At 39.9% G+C, this 18,772-nt stretch overlaps 1 long non-coding RNA gene across 2 annotated transcripts; it reads right to left on the bottom strand.

The window, feature by feature from the left end:
- Positions 1-1,171: 1,171 nt before the first annotated feature.
- Positions 1,172-18,297, bottom strand: LOC109379186 (uncharacterized). 2 transcript variants are annotated; one of them, XR_002123151.1, is made up of 3 exons: positions 18,133-18,297; positions 3,146-3,250; positions 1,172-1,652 (listed from the first exon to the last, which is right to left on the bottom strand). It is a non-coding gene; the product is annotated as an uncharacterized LOC109379186 (long non-coding RNA). The 2 variants fall into 2 exon arrangements; XR_002123150.1 differs by lacking the exon at positions 18,133-18,297 and adding an exon at positions 5,146-5,198.
- Between the last annotated feature and the right edge of the window lie 475 nt (positions 18,298-18,772).

Raw genomic sequence — 18,772 nt, 5'->3', positions numbered from 1 at the left:
CCTGGTAAGAGTGTGGTCTGCTGAGCCAGACTACCTAGGTTCAAACTCTGGCTCCATCATTTACTAGCTGAATGACCTTGGGCAGCCCACTAGATCTTCCCATGCTTCAGTGTCACCATGTGTAACAATGGGAACAAAACTATCACCTGATTGGATGGCTCTCAAAACTTAATATGCATCAGAAATATTATGGAGGGCCTGTTAAAACAAATTGCTGGGCCCCTGGATCAGAGTTGTTGGGCCCCTGGATCAGAGTTTCTGATCCAGGAGGCCTGGGCCTGAGAATCTGCATTTCTAACAAATTCCCAGGTGATGCTGATGCTGCTAGTCCAGGGACCACACTTTGAGAACCAATGACCTAGCCATATTTCTGGCTGCACCTTCCCTCAGAGAAATGAGTGGCTCTACCCTCTCCTTCCACAGCTCTGTAAAACTTTGAGAAGGGAAAGTATTTTTTGGCTAGGCGGGGCTAATCCCAGCTGCCTAATCAGTTTAAGATGGGGTTGCATAAAGTCAGTGTCGGGAGTTCTGATGTGCACCAATAGCTGTCAGAGGGATGTGGCAATTGAAAGCCCAGTGAGCCACACCTTAGTGACTGTAGGGAGAAGATGGTGTGACACAGGAGGGGGTGGGGAATTCTGTCCTGGTTGACCAGTTTTGTCATCTTCTTGCCCATACAAGTTAAAAGACAAAGATCAGAATTACTTCCAGGAAAGAGTATACATTTCTTGGTTCTTTCTAACAAATGAGGCAGCTAGGAAGTTACCTTTACGTTTAAGAAGTTCCTTTTCTCTTGCTCTTTTTTTTTTTTTTTAAGATTTTTATTGGGCAATTGGGGTATGGGAACAGCACTGGGGAATTGGGGGAAGGGGAACAGACAAGTTGCTGTCCTTTTGTTCTTCAGTCTAATTGTGGAGGACGTTGCTTCACTGGCCCAAGTTGGCACCATCATTGTGCTCTTCCCGGGCGAGGCAGATCAGTCGACGGGCTTCTGGACGGCCAGTCACTGTGGCTGCTGGCCAGTCACGCTGGCTGCTGGCTACACACGGTAGCCCATGGCAACCCACTGCAGCAGGGGCTGCAGCCTACGCCTTCACCGGCGACTCATGGCAGCCCAGCTCCAGGTTGTTCAGCATCTTAGCTGTAGAGGGCAGTGTCACTGGCCCTCATATGTGGGATCCGAACCGGGGCCTTCTGGCGTTCCAAGCCAGCTCTTAACCATTGCGCCACTCGGCCGGCCCACTCTTGCTCTTTTTTAAGGGTCACGATAAGACCACTTTTTGTGACTGTTTTTGTGCATAACTTTCAGTTTTTAAGATTGGTCATCAATAGCTATTCATTGGATTGCCTCTGTGAAGTGCAATGTTTCTGATTCCTTTATTATTACCCTTTGGCCAGATTCTTCATTTATATTAATGGCATCAATGTTGAACTGTTCTGCAAAGTTTAAAGTCTTAATTTCTCACATTCTTCATCCAAATACAAATCCATGTTCAAATCCTGACATTTATTTCTTCTCACACATTTCTAGGATCCAATTCTCCTCATTCGACAGCCATTCTCTTGTTTGAGCCTTCAGCTCCTTACATCCAGACTACTGCAGTTGTTCAAATTCTAGTGTCTTCTCTGACCATTTCCATCTTCAGTCTACTCTATAAAAAGAGAAGAAGAAACCTTCTAAGAAATCATCACCTGGATTGTGACTTCCATAATAGAAACCTAGTGGTTTCCCTTCAGAATACTGAATCCCACCCTTTTCTTTATTCAGTATTTCAGTTAATATTACCTCCTTTATGAACTCTTAAGATCAGAGTCTACCTAATTTTGGTTAGACTACTAAAATTGAACATATGCCCCATGCCTTTTAATTATGAGTATGTTCTTTTTTGAAAAATGTGTGTGTGTGTGTGTGTGTGTGTGTAATGGTTCATGACCCATGAATACTTGGAAACTCTACCTAGAAGCTGGGCTACATAAGAACATATCTGGTCTGCTTTAGAGAGGTGAAATTTATGATCTGGTCCCTCCAGCGTCATATCAGCATTCCTTTACAGGCTATGTACATCAGTGATGGTTACATATTTTATTTTTTAAAATAATTTTGTTGAATAGGTAATATATGCACAATCCAAAAAGTTCTAAAGGTATTCATTGTAGAGGCCCTCCCTTTTCTGTCCTGCAGCTATATAGCTCTTCCAGGAAGCACAGTTCTCAGCAGTTTTTTGAGTAACTAGGTGTCATCTCATTTAACCAACAGCAAAATACGAATGTTCTTTCCTTATCTTACCTTCTAAATCAATGGGTTACATCTCAAAAAATCCTTTTGACAAATCATATCACTCGTTTTATTTGCTCTTTATTCTTTTGCTGTTAGAAAATAAGAATGACTTTAAGCAAAAAGCAGTAAGAATATTGAAATAGTGTGCAACCACCACTGCTGACTCAGATACAAGCACAAATGGAGAAATGCCCAACTCTGGGCCACAACCAGTGGCCCTTATCATTAGGCCTGATGGTAATGGTAGCCCCTTGGCTGTTAACCTGGAGTGTCTTTTGAGAGACCTCATAGACTTCGTAGGAGTGAAAGACTAAGAACTGGAATATAGAGGCCCCCAAGTCTGTGTGAGTGTGTGGCTCACTGATACTTGTTTGCCACTCCCATCCCTCAGGAGACTTGCTCAATTTCCCTCTGAAGGCTCCCCAACCCTTTTCCATGGTAGTTAAGTGCTCTTTGGGATGCTCAAGACACAAACTAGCTCACCTGTAAGTGAATCAGTTGTGGAGGCTGAGTGGAACCAAAGGTAAGGGTATAAAGATTGGCCCTGAAACTATGTGTGGTGAGGGTGAGAAGTGGAGATGGGGATTGGGACAGTTCATACCTGATGGCCTCAATTATTATTATTATTATTATTATTATTATTATCATTATTATTATTACTGAAGTAGGGGGCAATCGTCATCTGAGAGGAAGAGGGAGAAGACTGATAAAAATTGGGACTGGGCTGTGCTTCTATCTTGATGTTCAATGTTTGATTAAACATTAGCTCTTATACAGAGTTCCACAGCTATAAATCAAGAAAACGACAACATCTCATTTAGAAATGCATCAACATGATCCAAAAATCATGACTAGATAGGAACCAACCTGTGTAAATGCTTCATCCTGGCTTGACACAAGTATGTCCATTTCTTTATCCTTTGCCTTGAATTTCCACATAAAAATGTTTATGACCTCCAAAGTGCACTTCCCCTGTTAAACACAGCAAGCCGGTGAGGCTCTTATTTTTAGAGATGCTTAATTTAAATATATTCAAGACAGAATGTACTGCATTTTACTAAATGTTAATATTATTTTCTTTCAGGTCATGGGGATAATATTCGCTTTCCAGTCTCGATTTCAAGGAATCATTATAATGTGACAAGTTTTCACAGGTGACTATTATTTTACACAAGATAATTTAGCAATTGTGTGCAATTAAAAAAACCTCTCACCCTTTCGGCTCCATCTCCCTACCTGCCCACAGTCTCAAGAGCTAGAAACTGATTTTATTTGATATGAGCAATCATCACCTCAATCATCAGATAAGATGTTCTTACATAAGGGTGAATCTGTTTTTGTAATGAAACTGGCGCCAAGGATGACTTTATTTAGCATATGTTGTAACTTGTGCTACAACAGCGAAACCCAACATTCTTTTTTTTTTTTTTTTTCCTACTTACTAGAAACATTAACCCCAAACCACCATTTGGCACCACTGAAAGAGGCCTCATTAAACCCTACAGGGACCTTAGCTATGAAGAAATAGTTGCATGTGAGGAGAGGAGAGGGGGAAGGAGTGAGGATAAATCTTTTTTTCTAAATTTTACCCAAGTAGGAAGTAAAAACTTCAGAAATCTGTAATTAATCCTAGGTATTAAAAAATATAAAGTTTGTTTGCATTTAAGAAGCTGGAGATGGTACAGAAAAGTATCAGGGCAAATGGGATGAACTTGGTGAAGTGTTTAGTGACCAACGCATCAATATAGATTTATACTGACTTGGCATCAAAAAATATTTATACACGGGCAGCCTTTGAATTCATACCCCTGAGTGTCTAGGATGGGCATCCTGGAATTATTAGTTTCATCCGGTTTTAGTTCTTTAGGTGATGGAAGTCTGGGAATTTAGTAATAACTCCAACTGAAAGTGTTGCTGAAGAGTCTATCTTCAGGCCGTTTCTCTCGTTCTCTATCTCTGTCTTTATTTTCTTTCCCACAGCTTCTGTGTTTGGTGGCTATACTTTTCATCAGATTCCTTCTCTCTCCACTCATTTTACTTCAGATTTTTGTCTTAAATTACTTGTCTTTTTACTTGAAGGCCACTTCAAAACCTCTGTGGAACTAGGTAAGATACATATTTTAAAAATAGATTTTAGGGCCGGCCGAGTGGCGCGATGGTTAAGAACTGGCTTGGGACACCAGAGGGCCCCGGTTCGGATCCCACATATGAGGGCCAGTGACACTGCCCTCCACAGCTAAGATGCTGAACAACAGCTCAACCTGGAGCTGGGTTGCCTTGAGTCGCCGGCGATGGCATAGGCTGCAGCCCCTGTGGCAGTGGGTTGCCACGGGCTACCGTATGCAGCCAGCAGCCAGCGTGAGCAGCCAGCAGCCGCAGTGAGCGGCCGTCCAGAAGCTGGTGACTGATGTGCCTCGCCTGGGAAGAGCGCAATGATGGTGCCAACTTGGGCCAGTGAAGCAATGTCCTCCACAACTAGACTGAAGAACAAAAACGACAGCAACTTGTCTGTTCCCCTTCCCCCAATTCCCCAGCACTGTTCCCATCCCCCCAATTCCCCAATAAAAAAAATCTTAAAAAAAAAAGATTTTAAGATGTTATCCGTGCCTCTGGTGACTTCACTCACTCTCGTGGCTTCTTCCAAATCCACATCTCCAGCCTCAGCATTTCTCAAAGCACCAGGATTCCTTTCTAACCTTTGAATGCTCTGCTGGCCCCTTACACCCCTCATCTGCTTGCCTCCAAACATGTCATATGTCTCCCATGTCATTAATGACACCTCTTTTCCCCCAGCCAACCAATCTCAACTTTCAAGGTTTTCTTTGACTCTACTTTGCTCTCACAACTAGTTGGTGACTTGTACTTACATTCTCCTCTTCCTTTCAATGCACCAGTCATCATTGATGAGACAGGTAATAAGTTAACCGGAACAAGCTTGTGAGTTAGCAGGAATGAGCTTAAAAATTAACCACTTGGCCCTGAATCCTCTGCTAGCATTGCACCTGCAGGTTGACAAGCACCCTACATCCATCATAGATGGGAACAGAACAGTTCCCAGAAGAAACCAATTGTAACAGCAACCCCTTGCAAACTGAGAAGCACCCTACATCCTGCACAGAAAAATATAAAACCCCAGCTAAACAGAAACCCACAGCAGCTGTCTACTCTAGACTCTGCCCCTGGCAGCTCCTCTGCCTGTGTTCCTCATCGGTGCAGCTGTCTTCTCTAGACACTGCCATGGGCATCCTTACTGCCTGACTTTCAATAAACCTTATCTTGATTTCCTATTTTTCTGAGTCTCGTGAATTCTTTCATATTCTGCGAACGCAGGGGTATCCAAAAACAATACAATCGTCTCCTACTTGGCATACTATAATGACCTTCACCCTTGTTTCCAGTGGACAGTCTCTTCCCACTTTGATCTAAACTGCACTGCCAGGTTCACCAAAGGGTAATTTTGCTTTTATCATCTTCCTATTCAAAATCTCAAACGTCTTTCATAGTCTATGGCACCAGTACTAATTTTGGGCCGAGGAATCAAGGTCCTTCATGAAAACCACCCTCTCCTCTCTGAGTCTGATGTTCTGGATGGTCCATTTCTTTACTAATTTTCATGAGAAGAATTAAAATAAGTGATTGCACCCAAGTTCTACAGAAGCAGCATCATTGATTAAAATTGCATCAGTATGTTAAAAAGTCTCATGGTAAAAAGGGACTTAAGAATTCAGCCTCAATGATTTGATCAATGAAATCAAATGCCTCCTCAGTGTTTCCTTGTTCTCATTTTTTTTTTCATGTCCAGTGAATGATTTGTGTTGTACTGCATCCTGTGGGGGTAACAAAGAAAAGGTATTATCCAAGTAGTGCATTCAAATTTTCTGACTTTGGTCACCCCTATAGCCTTCACTCTGGAAACCATATGTGATGTTAATCATTACTCCTAGAACTCCCTTGGATAGCACAGATTTCAGACAGCACATCCTGGTGCCTCAATGGGACAGCTGCCCTTCTCAGACAATGTACCCTGACCTGGCACAGTTCAGAAAATATGACCACCACGAAATAGAATCCCATCACATGTATATTTAATTAACCTATGAATTTCAACCTTCACTGAAATTGGGGCTCCTTTAATCCGCACAAGAACAAAGTAATCTTTTCTGGAGGCTTAATAATTGGATTAGCCTAAGCCCTGCAGGCAAGCACTGTGTTCTTTAGAATTTCCCACCCACTCCCAGCCAGGAATTTGCTGGGTATGTTAAAGGAGGATGACTTCAATACCCAGACACCTGCATAGTACCTTAACCTTTGTTTCTTACTTTAGTCAAGTTGTCAAACTTTAGTTTGCATAAACATTACAGAATAGGGTCATATGTATAAAATCTTATGTTCTAGACTTTCTGGACAATTTAAGAGACTTTTCAAGGTTATATTTTAAATTTATGTTTCAAAATTAGGCAATACAAATGATTTAAAAATGAAACAATTAAAATATATTTGATGAAGAATCTTGCCCTTATCCCTGTCCCTCTGTCTAGTTCCAAACTACTCATACCAAAGGTGACCACCTTCGTTAGTTTCTTGTGTGTTCTTCTAGAGTTCTTATATGCAAATACAAACAAATATGAATATATATTATGACCCTTCTTTGTACAAATATTTTTCCACATTTTTCCTTTCACATATCAGTATAACTTGAAAAAATTTCTATATCTGTGCATAGTGAACATCCTCATTCTCTCTCTCTCTATCTATCTATCTATCTATGTATATATATTCTCTGTATACATGAATGAAGTTATTTCTAATATTTCACTATTGCAAACAGTGCTGTAATGAATAATTTTGAAAACGCATTATTTTTAATGTGTTCAAGCTAATCTGCAGGATAAATTCCCAGGGTGGGGTTGCTGGATCAAAGGGCATATGCATTTGGAATTTTGATAAATGGTGCTAACTTTCCCTTCATACAATTGTTCCAGTTTACACTCCATCTGTTTTCCCACAGCTTGTCAACCTTTTGTATTTTTGCCAACCCGATAGGCTAAAAGTGGCATTTCTTTAGAACTTCTCGTTTGAATTTCTTCTATTAGTAGGAAGAAACATCTCTCCCTATGAACTTTGCTTATTATATTTTTCTTTATGTAGAAGTGTGTTATTTTACGTAATTAAACTTAATGTTTTCTTCTATGGAATTTAGAGTTTGAGTCATAGATATAAATATTATAAAGGAATTCTCCATGGTTTCTCATGTTCTTTGGATTTTATTTCTACATTTTAATTTTTAATCCTTTTTATCTTGTTTTATCTTGGTGTAGTGGTATAGTATGTTGAGGTTAATTTTAATCATTCTTGATTTTCACTTCAAACCTGACCTCAAGTGAGATTAAATTCTACTGTATTAATTTGTGGACAAATCTTCAGTTTCTGTTTTTAGGTAAAGGAGCAGGGGTTGTCCAGTAGGCTGCCCAGCCTTGCCGATGTAAGGCAAACAATTTCTATCACTGTCCCTCCACTAAGTAATAGTGTGATTTCCCTCTCCAGTGAATCTGTCAGGAATGCATCAAGTTAATCATTGCAGCTTTACCTTGGAACCTGGTAAAAAGTGCAGAAAAGCCAAGAAAAAAAGGGACACTCCCCACATTCAGTGGAGAGTGAGCCAGTTCCATGTGGAGCAAGAGAAAACTTACAGGAAGTGAAGGACTAGGGCAATTGGAATATGGATCAGGAGGTAAAGGAAACTAACTTCAAATTTAAAACTGTTAAAAGGCAAGGATTTGAAATTTCCTGATTCAACTGTCAAATTTGGAAGTTGGGGCTTTCCTCAATTGCTTCCCTTTAGGAAAACCAGAAGCATTTCAGGTCCACTTAGGGGCAGTGGGCACAATTAGAGATCGGCTGTAGCTGAGAGGATGCCTTTCCAGCTAGTACAACAGTAAGAGAAAGAAAAGCAGACTGCAATTCTTAGAAGACAATATGCTTTCTGGTCTGTGTTATCTCTGCAGCAGCTAGGAAATGCCACACAAGATGAAGGTGTTTCACAAGTACTATGGTAACAACATGCTTTGGAAATTTCTGTAAAGATTCATGATCAAAAGACCGATTGGATTCTGACTAAATCTGACAATCACAAGCTCCACATTTTGGTACACAATCTTCCCTTTTCTTTTTCTTTTTTTTTTTTTTGTGTGTGTGGCCTGCTTGGCATCAGTGTCTAAATCAGCAGCCACAGTATAGATGATCTAATCCACACAAATCACCTGTAGAAAAAACAGACCAAGAAACATGCCAGAAAGGAACAAAAATGTACCCCAGCAAGGTCCCTGTCAGCTGGGGGTGACATACCCTTTGATTATGTTTGTGGGGTTATTTGTAGGGTTGAGCATATGGTTGGGTTTGAATACTGGCTCTGCCACCACTGGCTATATGACCTCAGGAGGTTTACTAGGGTTCTCTAAGCCTCAGTATCTTCATCTTAAGATGGAGACATCCATGCCAACTTAACATGTTTCTTAGGTGCCTCAAATTCATTGTGAAACAAGGCTTAGTACAAATAAATAATCTAAGGTTGTTAGGAGGACTACCTGTAGTCATGTGTATAAAAGTGCTTGGAAAATAGCAGCTGCCACTATTAATATGCTTAGACACTCTTGTCATAGTGTCACCTCATCTGGAACTCTGAATTTGGAGGTGGAGTGAGGATAAAGTCCCATTCAGGCAAGAGGGCAATATGTGAATGAAAATTTTTAAGGGGTGTCGGCTCTTGCATTCTGTGATCCTGTGTAACCAGTTACATAGTGAATACTCCAGACCCTTGCAGATGTTTTCGAGTGATCCTGGGTATGACTACCAGGCAGTTTTTCAAATAAAAGATTCTTTTCTGCTATCTGGTAAACCTACATGGACCAATAACCAACCCAGCTACAGCAGATCAGTTGATGCGAGTGGGAGAAACAGGCTCTGGAATCTGGAAAACGAATCTGACCACTTCTCTGTCCTCTCTCCCATGGTGGTCTGGGTGTACAGGGGGGGTCAGCCTGGGATCCTGAAGATCACGTGCATATGTGGCTTTTAGCCACAGGGGTCAGCTTTAAATCCTTTCCCCCTACATTTCCCTCGGGTTTCCATCTGCTCTTTTGTTACATTTCTGTTGTTTAAATCTGTCATTAGCGTTCATTTTTCTGAGATTTCATTGGCATAAAAACATGAAAGAACTATAAATGGCCAATAAACATCTGAAAAAAGTATAACTTCATTAATAATCAAAGTAATTTTAATTAAAAATAACAAGATACCACTTTTCCATAAATATCACAGATTAGAAATATATAATATCCAATGTTGGTAAGGGTGTAATGAAATGGGTATAATCATACCAGTTGCTGAGAAGGTAAATTTAAATAATCTTTCTAAAGGCCTAAGTATTAAGTACATGAAGAAACTTCACTTCTAGGACTCAACTGGAATTGGACATAATTGGAAATGTATGCAAAGATTTATGTACTAGAATATTCACTAAAATATGATTTTTTTCCCAACAGTGGGGGTTGGTTAATAATTTACAGCACATCCATTTGAATAAAAAAAATAGTCATCAAAAATCCTGTTAGTGAAAACTATTTAGTGACATGAGAAAATTTCATGGTTAAGTGAAAAAAGAAACATGTATGATTATATATACAACATAATCCTCACTTTGTAAAAATGTGTTTTACTTATTGACATATTTATATATACCCTAATAATGCTTAAGATTGGAAGAGATCTATTAAAATTGTAATGGTGTGTTAAGAAAAATCCAAGACTTGGAAAAAAGACAAAAGAATGATTCTTCTCGTTTACATACCTGTTGGAACAGTCTAGCAGACCCACCCAATGATAACCTGATTATCTAGGAGAACATCCCTTTAAGTTATTATTTATTATTTATTATAGCCTAGAGTCTGTGAAGTAATGTGATGACATGTGGATTTCTCCAGTTGTGAATTAAATTATTTCTGCTCTCAAAGTTTCCAGTTTTATTCTCTGTAAGCCATTAACCAGTTTTGTCTCTGAACTAGAGATCTTCTTTCATTGTCCATCTGGTGCCTGTTTACTCAGTCTCTCAAGTTCACTTTCATTCAGTTTTATCATCTTGCTGGTTCCCTCATTAGTGAGTTCAATAAATCTTTGGCATGTGCTTACTTTAGGTTTGTATGAAAATCAAGTTTTTAATATTTTCAAAATACTTTGACAGTGGCTGTGTATGGGTGGTAGATTTACAGGAGATTTTGATTTTCTTCTTTATATTCTTCTGCATTTGTCAAACGTTCATTAAAGGACATGTTTTACTTTTCTAATGAGAACATGCGAATACCGGGGGTTCCAAAATAATGTATACACATGTATAACATCTTTTTTTTTCGGTATATGTTGAGTATTACAATTTTAGTACAGTTATTTTGTTCCTTAAAATGTGTATACATATTTTGTGCACCTTCTGTATGTATGTGTATATGTGTACACATTGTCCTATATAGATTTTTCAGCTCATGCTTTCCCTGACCCTGTATCCAGTGAAAAGCCTATCTCCCCCAGGACTTCTAAAAGTGGCTTTGCAGCTGACAGGGCAGACTCTTACTCCATGGGACACATAGAAAAAGGTGTTATTATGCTCCCTGAAAACTAATCTGTGTTGCTGAATAAGCACAGGTTAAGGCTGATAAAATCCATTTCCACCATCAGCTGAGTTGGACATAGGATTGCCTTATTTTTAGTGGGAGCTGAAGACAAGGGCCTGAACATGCACCCTTTCCCTCCAACACCCCTTCACTGATGGAAACTGGAACCTGAGTCCCAGGAGAGGGACTGGGAAGGGCAGGAAGGTCTGAAGTGTGAGACCAGGAGAGGGCAGAGAGGACCACAGGCGGAAAGGGGCTGCAGCCGACTGGAGAGAGAGACTCCCTAGGCCTCAGTGTCCCCACTGTAGACAGGCAAGGGAGTTGGTTCAAGCTAGGCCTTTGCATTCACACTCTGATTTTATCTTTCATCTTTCCCTACCAGCCACTCCTCATTTACCCCATGCAGCTAATATGATTATAATTGCTGGTGTTTGCTTAGAAATGTAAATGAGAATTTCTGGCAGTTTTCTAGTTTCATTACTCTCCTTTGCCTAATTTATTGACTATTGGAAAAGATTCTCAGTGAAAAAAATCCAGATTTGAGCGCCAGTGCTTTCAATGCCAGCTTCTTGCAGAGACAGCTGCCAGACTCAGTAATAACCTAGGAACACAGGTGCTGCCATCTGCTGGGCTCTGATGGGTGTGACAGCAAGACTCCTGCCACATTGGATGCGCATATTCTCAGCTGGGGAGAAGGCCCCAGAGATACCATCTAGACTAGACAGCCACTCCCTGATTACTCAGTGTCACTAAGGAGATTACTAGAACTGATAGCACATATGTTTTCTTGCTGCACTCTGAAACCTTAGGAACCACATCAGAGAAAAAGCCACTTTCAAAAACTGGAACATAGAATAAGTGAAAGCAGGACAGAGGCCTCTGCTGCCCCCTGTTGGTGGGATCCTGCTAACTCCAACTGTTTTATTTTAAAAACTCTTAAGAACATGCCATTTGATTTCAGTATTTTGGTCCTGGCTCTGCCACCCATTCACTGTGACACTATATTGAAATAATTACAGCTCCTTGGGCCTCAATCTCCTCACCTGTACAATAAGCTTATTAGTCTCTTTAAATTATATGATTTATGATTCCAAGGATCTTAGGTTTTTAAATAATTTGAAAAAGGATAAGGAAAAAATGCACTCTCCTGAAGTTCTCTAATAAAGTAGATCAACATTTACCCTGTTATTATTGTTTTCACCTTGGCATGTATAAAATATGTGTTGTGAATTCTATTTTTACGATTTGAATTTAATTCAAGATAAAAATAAAGCAACTAAAATCAAACAGATGAAAGTGGACATCCTGCGTTTCATAATCTTGTACATTTCTGGAGGCAGGAATGAAAACAGAAACGAGGACTCGTCCTGGCTTAAGGTTTGTACTTGTTGCTCTAGTTAAAAAACAAGAAAGAAAGAAATCTGTCGTGTTCCTTCTGTTAAGAATTAAAAAGCATTTCATTTAGAGGTAACATATACTACTGAAACTACTCTATATTTTATTAAATATAGAAGTGTTCTTATTATAAAAATGCATTCTAAAGTTAAAATGAAATTGAAAAGTAGCCACACATATTATCATGACTCTCCCATGATCTGGTTATATGCAGGAGTATCTTGGGACCCTGCCTTGGAAAAAATGGCCTTCTGCCTGTGCTGACCGAGCAGAGCTCCTTCAGCAATTGGGAGGCACACTGCCAAGGTTACAATGTGTGACTGATAGGGCAGAATGATCTGAATCAGTGGGTACATGTGGTGACAATGACAGACAGGTGGGTGTGTTGTGAGAGAGAGCATGCAGTGAGTTCGAAGAGTTGAAATGTCTCTAGGGGGTCGATGGTAGTCATGGGTGTATTGCTCATGAGAACAGTGACACTGACAAATGAAATACAAATGACAGCAGTAACATATCAGTGCATGAAAGACAGTCATAAAGTCACGGGATTATTTTAAACCCAAAATCTTAAAAGATGGACATGCAAACAAATGTTACTCCCCTTGAAGTAGTTATCTTGGAGGGATGACACATTTATCTCTATAGTGCTATCTTCCTCAAGATACTTTGGGAACTCTTTGGAGGGATGTTCTTGGAAAGCCTGTGGTCTCCATGGCAATAAATCTTTACCCTTTGAAGGTGGATTTGATTCGTGGTAAGAGGTAAAAGACATTCAAAAGCCAGCTTGATGGATAAGGCTGTGGGTCAAATTGGCTAACACTTTTTTTTTGTCAAAAGTTAAGTGAAAAAGAGACTGAGGGCCGGCCGAGTGGAGCATTGGTTAAGAGTTGGCTTGGAACGCCAGCTCTGAGTATCAGGACCCCGGTTTGAATCCCACATTAGGGCCAGTGACACTGCACCCTCTACAGCTAAGATGGTGAACAACAGCTCGACCTGGAGCTGGGCTGCCATGAGTCGCCAGCGACGTGTAGGCTGCAGTGGAGCTGCAGTGGGCTGCCATAAGCTACCATGAGTGGCCGGCAGCCGGTGTGAGCTTCTAAGAGCTACCGTGAATGGCTGTCCAGTGACCGGTGACCGATCTGCTTCACCCAGGAAGAGTGCAATGATAATACCAACATGGGGCAGTGAAGCGACGTCCTCCACAACTAGACTGAAGAACAAAAGGACAGCAACTTGTCTGTTTCCCTTCCCCAATTCCCCAATAAAATCTTTAAAAAAGAGACTGACTTTTATTGTGTTGTTTATAAACCAAGAAGTATTCTGTTTTGTCTTCTGTTTCACCACATAGGGGAACTGCCCCCAGGCTGGTCCTTTTCAAACTTTCCTTTCCAATTAATTTACCTGATAAGGTCAAGATAAAATCAGATATTTCATATTCAATAGAATTCAATATTCATAAGAAATGTCTTATGATCCTCATGGATCCTTTTCTGAGGATTTCACTACAGTTATAAAATTTCCCATAAAAGATACCAAAGTATAAACTTTTTAAAAAAGTAAATGATCTCTTTAGAACCTAAACACATAAGTTTAGGATAGAAATAAGTCATAAAGCTATTAAAATAAATTAGCTACTAAAATAAAACTCTATGCTACATTACATCATAGTCTTGCTATATGAGTATAACACTAATCATAAACTTATTTCAATTGCAAACGTTTTATCTCTTAATAATGAGTAGGTAAGAAGACAGACAAGTTGAGATGCTTTCACTGGTGCTTCCTGATTACCTAAAGTGTCTCATTTCTACCTACTATCCTCATGACGTGTGTGCTCTCAGTTCTAATCGCAGCAAAATGAAAAGCTAGCTCTGTACCTAATGACATAAATGAGGGGTTCATAGTATCCCACAATTCTGTATTCAATATGTTTGTAAAACTCACATCAGTATTTGTAAGGGGGTTTGGCAGATCACCTTTTGATAAAATTACCTACACCCCAAATGGGGCTGGGGTCTGAAGTTGAAAGTCTGCTCATAATATGACCTCCTAAGGACTAAAAGAAAGATTTATCAGCAACCTTGGGCCTTTTATTGTGAATGCTGATTTAAACACAGAATGGCATTTCTTTTCAATGTAACTAGGTAGATGGAATAAAAATTGCCAGCATGAACAAAAGATTTTCTTGCAAATCCTAAAATGGTTTACAGAAATCATGAATAGTCCCCCACCCTTTTTTTTACAAAACAGAAACTGTGAAGACAAATATGAAAATCACTTCAATGCCACTCCTAATTTCTGACATGGAGGGACTCAAATTATGACTTATGTATGAAAAATTTACTCTGAAAACTATGCATGTGTAGCTTGCATGATAGAAAACAACGGTTAAGCAGAGTAATCTTGGGTGCCTGTGCTGGGTGGGAATACCAGGATGGGTAGTGAGTGTATGGGGGTGCTATAGTCTGAATGTGTACTCCCCAAATTCATATGTTGAAATCCTAACCCTCAAAGATAAGGGTATTAAGGGGTGGGGCCTTTGGGAAGTGTTTGGTCATGAGGGTAGAGCCTTCATGGATGGGATGAGTGCCTTATAAAGGAATCTCCAGAGAGTTCCCCATCCATTTCACCATGTGAAGACACAGGAAGAAGACGCCAGCTCTAAACCAGGAAGAAGGTTGTCACCAGAATGTAACCATTCTTGGATTTCCAGCCTCCAGCACTATGAAAAATAAATTTCTGTTGTTTAGAAAGTACCAGTCTGTGGCATTTTGTTAAAACAGCCCAAACGGACTAAGTATGGAGGAGGGTAGAAAAGGGGGGATGAGCAGCAAGAGAGTGAGGTGTGGGGCGAGGCAGTGGCTGAGACAGAGAGTGTTTGAAAGAGGGGACCAGGCATCGTTCCTGAAACAGTGACATCTGCAACAGAAAAAATGCTTATCCTCCCAGCCAGGCACGATTAAAACCCTTGCAATTCAGATGCAAGTAGCGCAGAGCTGACAAGAGCGGAGAGAGGTGGGAGGAGGGTGGAGAGGGCTGTGGGCAACACGCAGCCACAACCTTCGGTCTGGGGAAACTGCCTCCCTAGGAAGGCCATTGCTGATGATTTCATTTTTGAAGAGTTCACTTTGAGCATGGGTTGCAGACAGGATGACCAAGGATACCCTCTTTGGTTAAAGACCCTCATAAGAGATGCAACCATTCTAACCCAGGCAGCCTAGAATGTGGACACCACAGGATCCAGAAGAGGCCAGCAGAAACAAAAAGCCACCGTATTCAAAGAAGAGGATTTAGCCTGGGCCACAGACAACCCAACAATTCTTTTATACAGATATTGAGTGTTCACAAGGATAACTCTGCTGTGTTATGCATAGTTATTTGTATGTATATTTTAAGTTAATATTTTATAGCTATAAGTTCTGTATCATAGTTGTTATAATATAGAATTACCCTCAAAGTTTGATTAAATTGTGTTGTTCTCATTTGTATTTGTTACCTGGTCAGTTATTCTTAGTGAATCTGTTAGTTGTCTTTTAGGTAATAAGTTAAAGAACCCCTTTGGAAGCTGTTAAACATAGACCTTTCTGGACCAGATAGATCCTTGACAGAAAATTGCAGATAAGATTCATGTCATGGGTAGGAGGACTAGGGAGGCAGTACCTCCACTCCTGTTAAAACCTGGTCATGTAAGTGGCTTATCCCAGAATTATCTGAAATTAGGCATTCTATCTGACTCAGTCATGTGAAAAATACAGATGGATATGGCAAGAAACTATAGAAATAGTGGATGGTACAACCTTTCCACATCCAGAGGGTAGTGAAGGGAACATACACCACCAGGTTCCTGATCTGTCGTCCAGCTCTTAGATGAGTTACATGTCTTTTCAGAGAGCTTTGGGGTGTTATCTCCCAGGATGCCCTGCACTTAGGGTTAGGCTAAGACCAGCACGTAGGGTCACCCCTGAAAATTAAACACCTTCATTAATATTCTGCAAGCCTGAAAAAGAATAAGGCAAGTAGGGAAAGAAGACTACAGTGGGCATATAATGCCTTTTTTCTTTCATAAATGTTCCATTTATTTTTCTGATTACTGAAATAACACATACTTGTTGTAGACCATCTTATAAATACAGAAAAGTAGGGGAAAGAGAGTAAAAATAACTTAGAATCCTTGAAAACCTACTAAACCCCTCAGGCCCATGTATTGCTCCTGGGACCAAGACAGCTCTCCCTCACCAGGTGCAGTGTGGTCCATCTCCTGCCTTCTCCCCTCCCTCTGCAGCCATAGAACTACTTTCTGTCTCTGGCACTTGGCACATGCTGCATCCACCCTCTTTACCTGGTCACTGCCCCTTATCTTTTGATCTTAGGTAGGAGAAGGCTTCCCTAACCCCTCCCCCCTGCTAAAGTCAGATCATTTTGTTATCTACTCCTCTAACATCATCTACCTCTCCTTTGCAAATCTTGTCACACTTGCAAATTTACAGTTTATTTGTGTGATTATTTGTTTGACATCTGTCTTCACCATCAGGCTGTAGGCTTTATGAGGGCAGAGTCCATATCTTTTCTTAAAAAAAAGATTGTATCCCTAGTGCCTAGCACCATGCTTGTTTTTGTTTGTTTGTTTGTTTATCTTGACTAAACCCTCCCCATCTTTAAGGTTGAGCTGGAGTTTCACACCTTTCACTGAGCTTCATTAATTTTCTCATTTCTCTCATTTCCTACTAAATTTGTATCTAGTTCCAAAGGATTGGCATGGAGTCATTCTCTAATTGAATCATAATGCTAAGTGACACTATAAGTAAATGCTGACCTGCCTGCCTCCGCCCCTCCCTCCATTCACTAAACAAATATTTCTGTGTATCTACTGTGTGCCAGACACTGTTCTAGATGCTGAGAGCACATCTCTGCTATCAGGAAGTCAACATTCTAGTAGGGAAGACAGCCATAACCAGATCAATGAGTAAATAAGTAATATAATTTCAGATACAAGTGCTATGAAGAATTGAAGCCAGGTAATAGATAGGGTAGGTGTGAGAACAGGGGCTTGTAAACGCTTCCTGGTAATGACTTCAATTAGAAAGAATTGCCATGCCAGCGGTCAGTGCTTAGGGAAAAAAAACTGAATTAAGAATCTCTACCTTAATAAATTACTTTTCTCTACCTTTCCATTCCACTCCATATTATATTCATGAGCTTTCTTCTTAAAAAGAAAGTACTTTTTGTAGTTCATAATTGCTTACATTTCTAAGAACATGATGGCATAATGAGCAATGCACAAATGTTTCAGATTCTGTTTCATCAACACAAAACTAATTCACTCAGCAGAGGGAGCTCTTGCTTTAATTTTGGGAAGTTGGACAGAAAGCAGCCTCTTGTAAAAAGAACCTAAAATAAGCTATGCAACTCTCATTTTAAATAAGATCTTCTACTACTTCTTGGAGCTAAGACTATTTGACTAAGGTTTGTTTGATTTTTATCTACTTAAATAGAAGAGTGACTGCTGAATTCTTTCGGGGCAGGATTTTCTTCAATAAGGTTCTGTTTTGCTTACCAAACAGGCTAACTTAGAAAAGGTATCCCAGCTCAGGAGTTTAAGGATTCATCTAGACCAGGAGTCAGCAAACTTTTGAGATGGAAGAGCCAATCCTGTCCCTCACAACAATTTAAAAATTACTCAAGAGTCATAAAACAAATGAAATCACCATTATGTGAATAGTATCCTTTAAAAAGTTATAAATGAAACTATGATAGTTTTATTTGCATTTTCAATTTTACTTCAGAGCCACATGTACATACCCAAAGAGCCGCATGTGGCTCGCGAGCCGCAGTTTTCCGACCCAGATCCAGACAGATGATAACTGTCCACCTGCCCACCTTTCTGTGGCTTCTTCTATTGCACTGTGAACTCAGAACATAACCTTACTTGACTTGTTTGAATACGACTATGCTTTGACATTGAACACTTGCTTATAGAGGTCTCTGCCCATTGAGATTATGAAACAGCTATTTATGTAAGACTTCAAAGGATGTTTACTATGACATGATCTAAGTTCAAAGGCAAGATAAATAAAGATTGAGCAAATGAATTATTTTCTCAGATAAAGAGCCAGTGTCATGAAGTTGACTCAGCAGCATTGCCATCATAGGTGAAATCAGCAATACTAACAGATGGGGCTTGGTGTGTAAACGACAATTTTTTAGTGATCTGAAGGACTATAGTAATGACAGAAAAGGGTGGATTAGGTAGAAGTTTCCTTAGCATTGCCCATGCTCTTATGCTACATTTCTAATCAGTACATTTCTACAAGACAGAAAGCAACATTTAAAAAAAAAGAAACTATTTTCTTGTTATCAAAGTCAAGCACATTTGTTAAAATACAGAGAAATAGCATGAGGAGCAATAAATAACACAAGATATTTATTTTACTGACTGTTT

Source organism: Hipposideros armiger, unplaced genomic scaffold (genome assembly GCF_001890085.2).
Source record: "Hipposideros armiger isolate ML-2016 unplaced genomic scaffold, ASM189008v1 scaffold_23, whole genome shotgun sequence".
Lineage (NCBI taxonomy): Eukaryota > Metazoa > Chordata > Mammalia > Chiroptera > Hipposideridae > Hipposideros > Hipposideros armiger.
The sequence above is the reverse complement of the archived record's forward strand: the minus strand, read 5'-3'. Positions and strand labels throughout refer to the sequence as shown.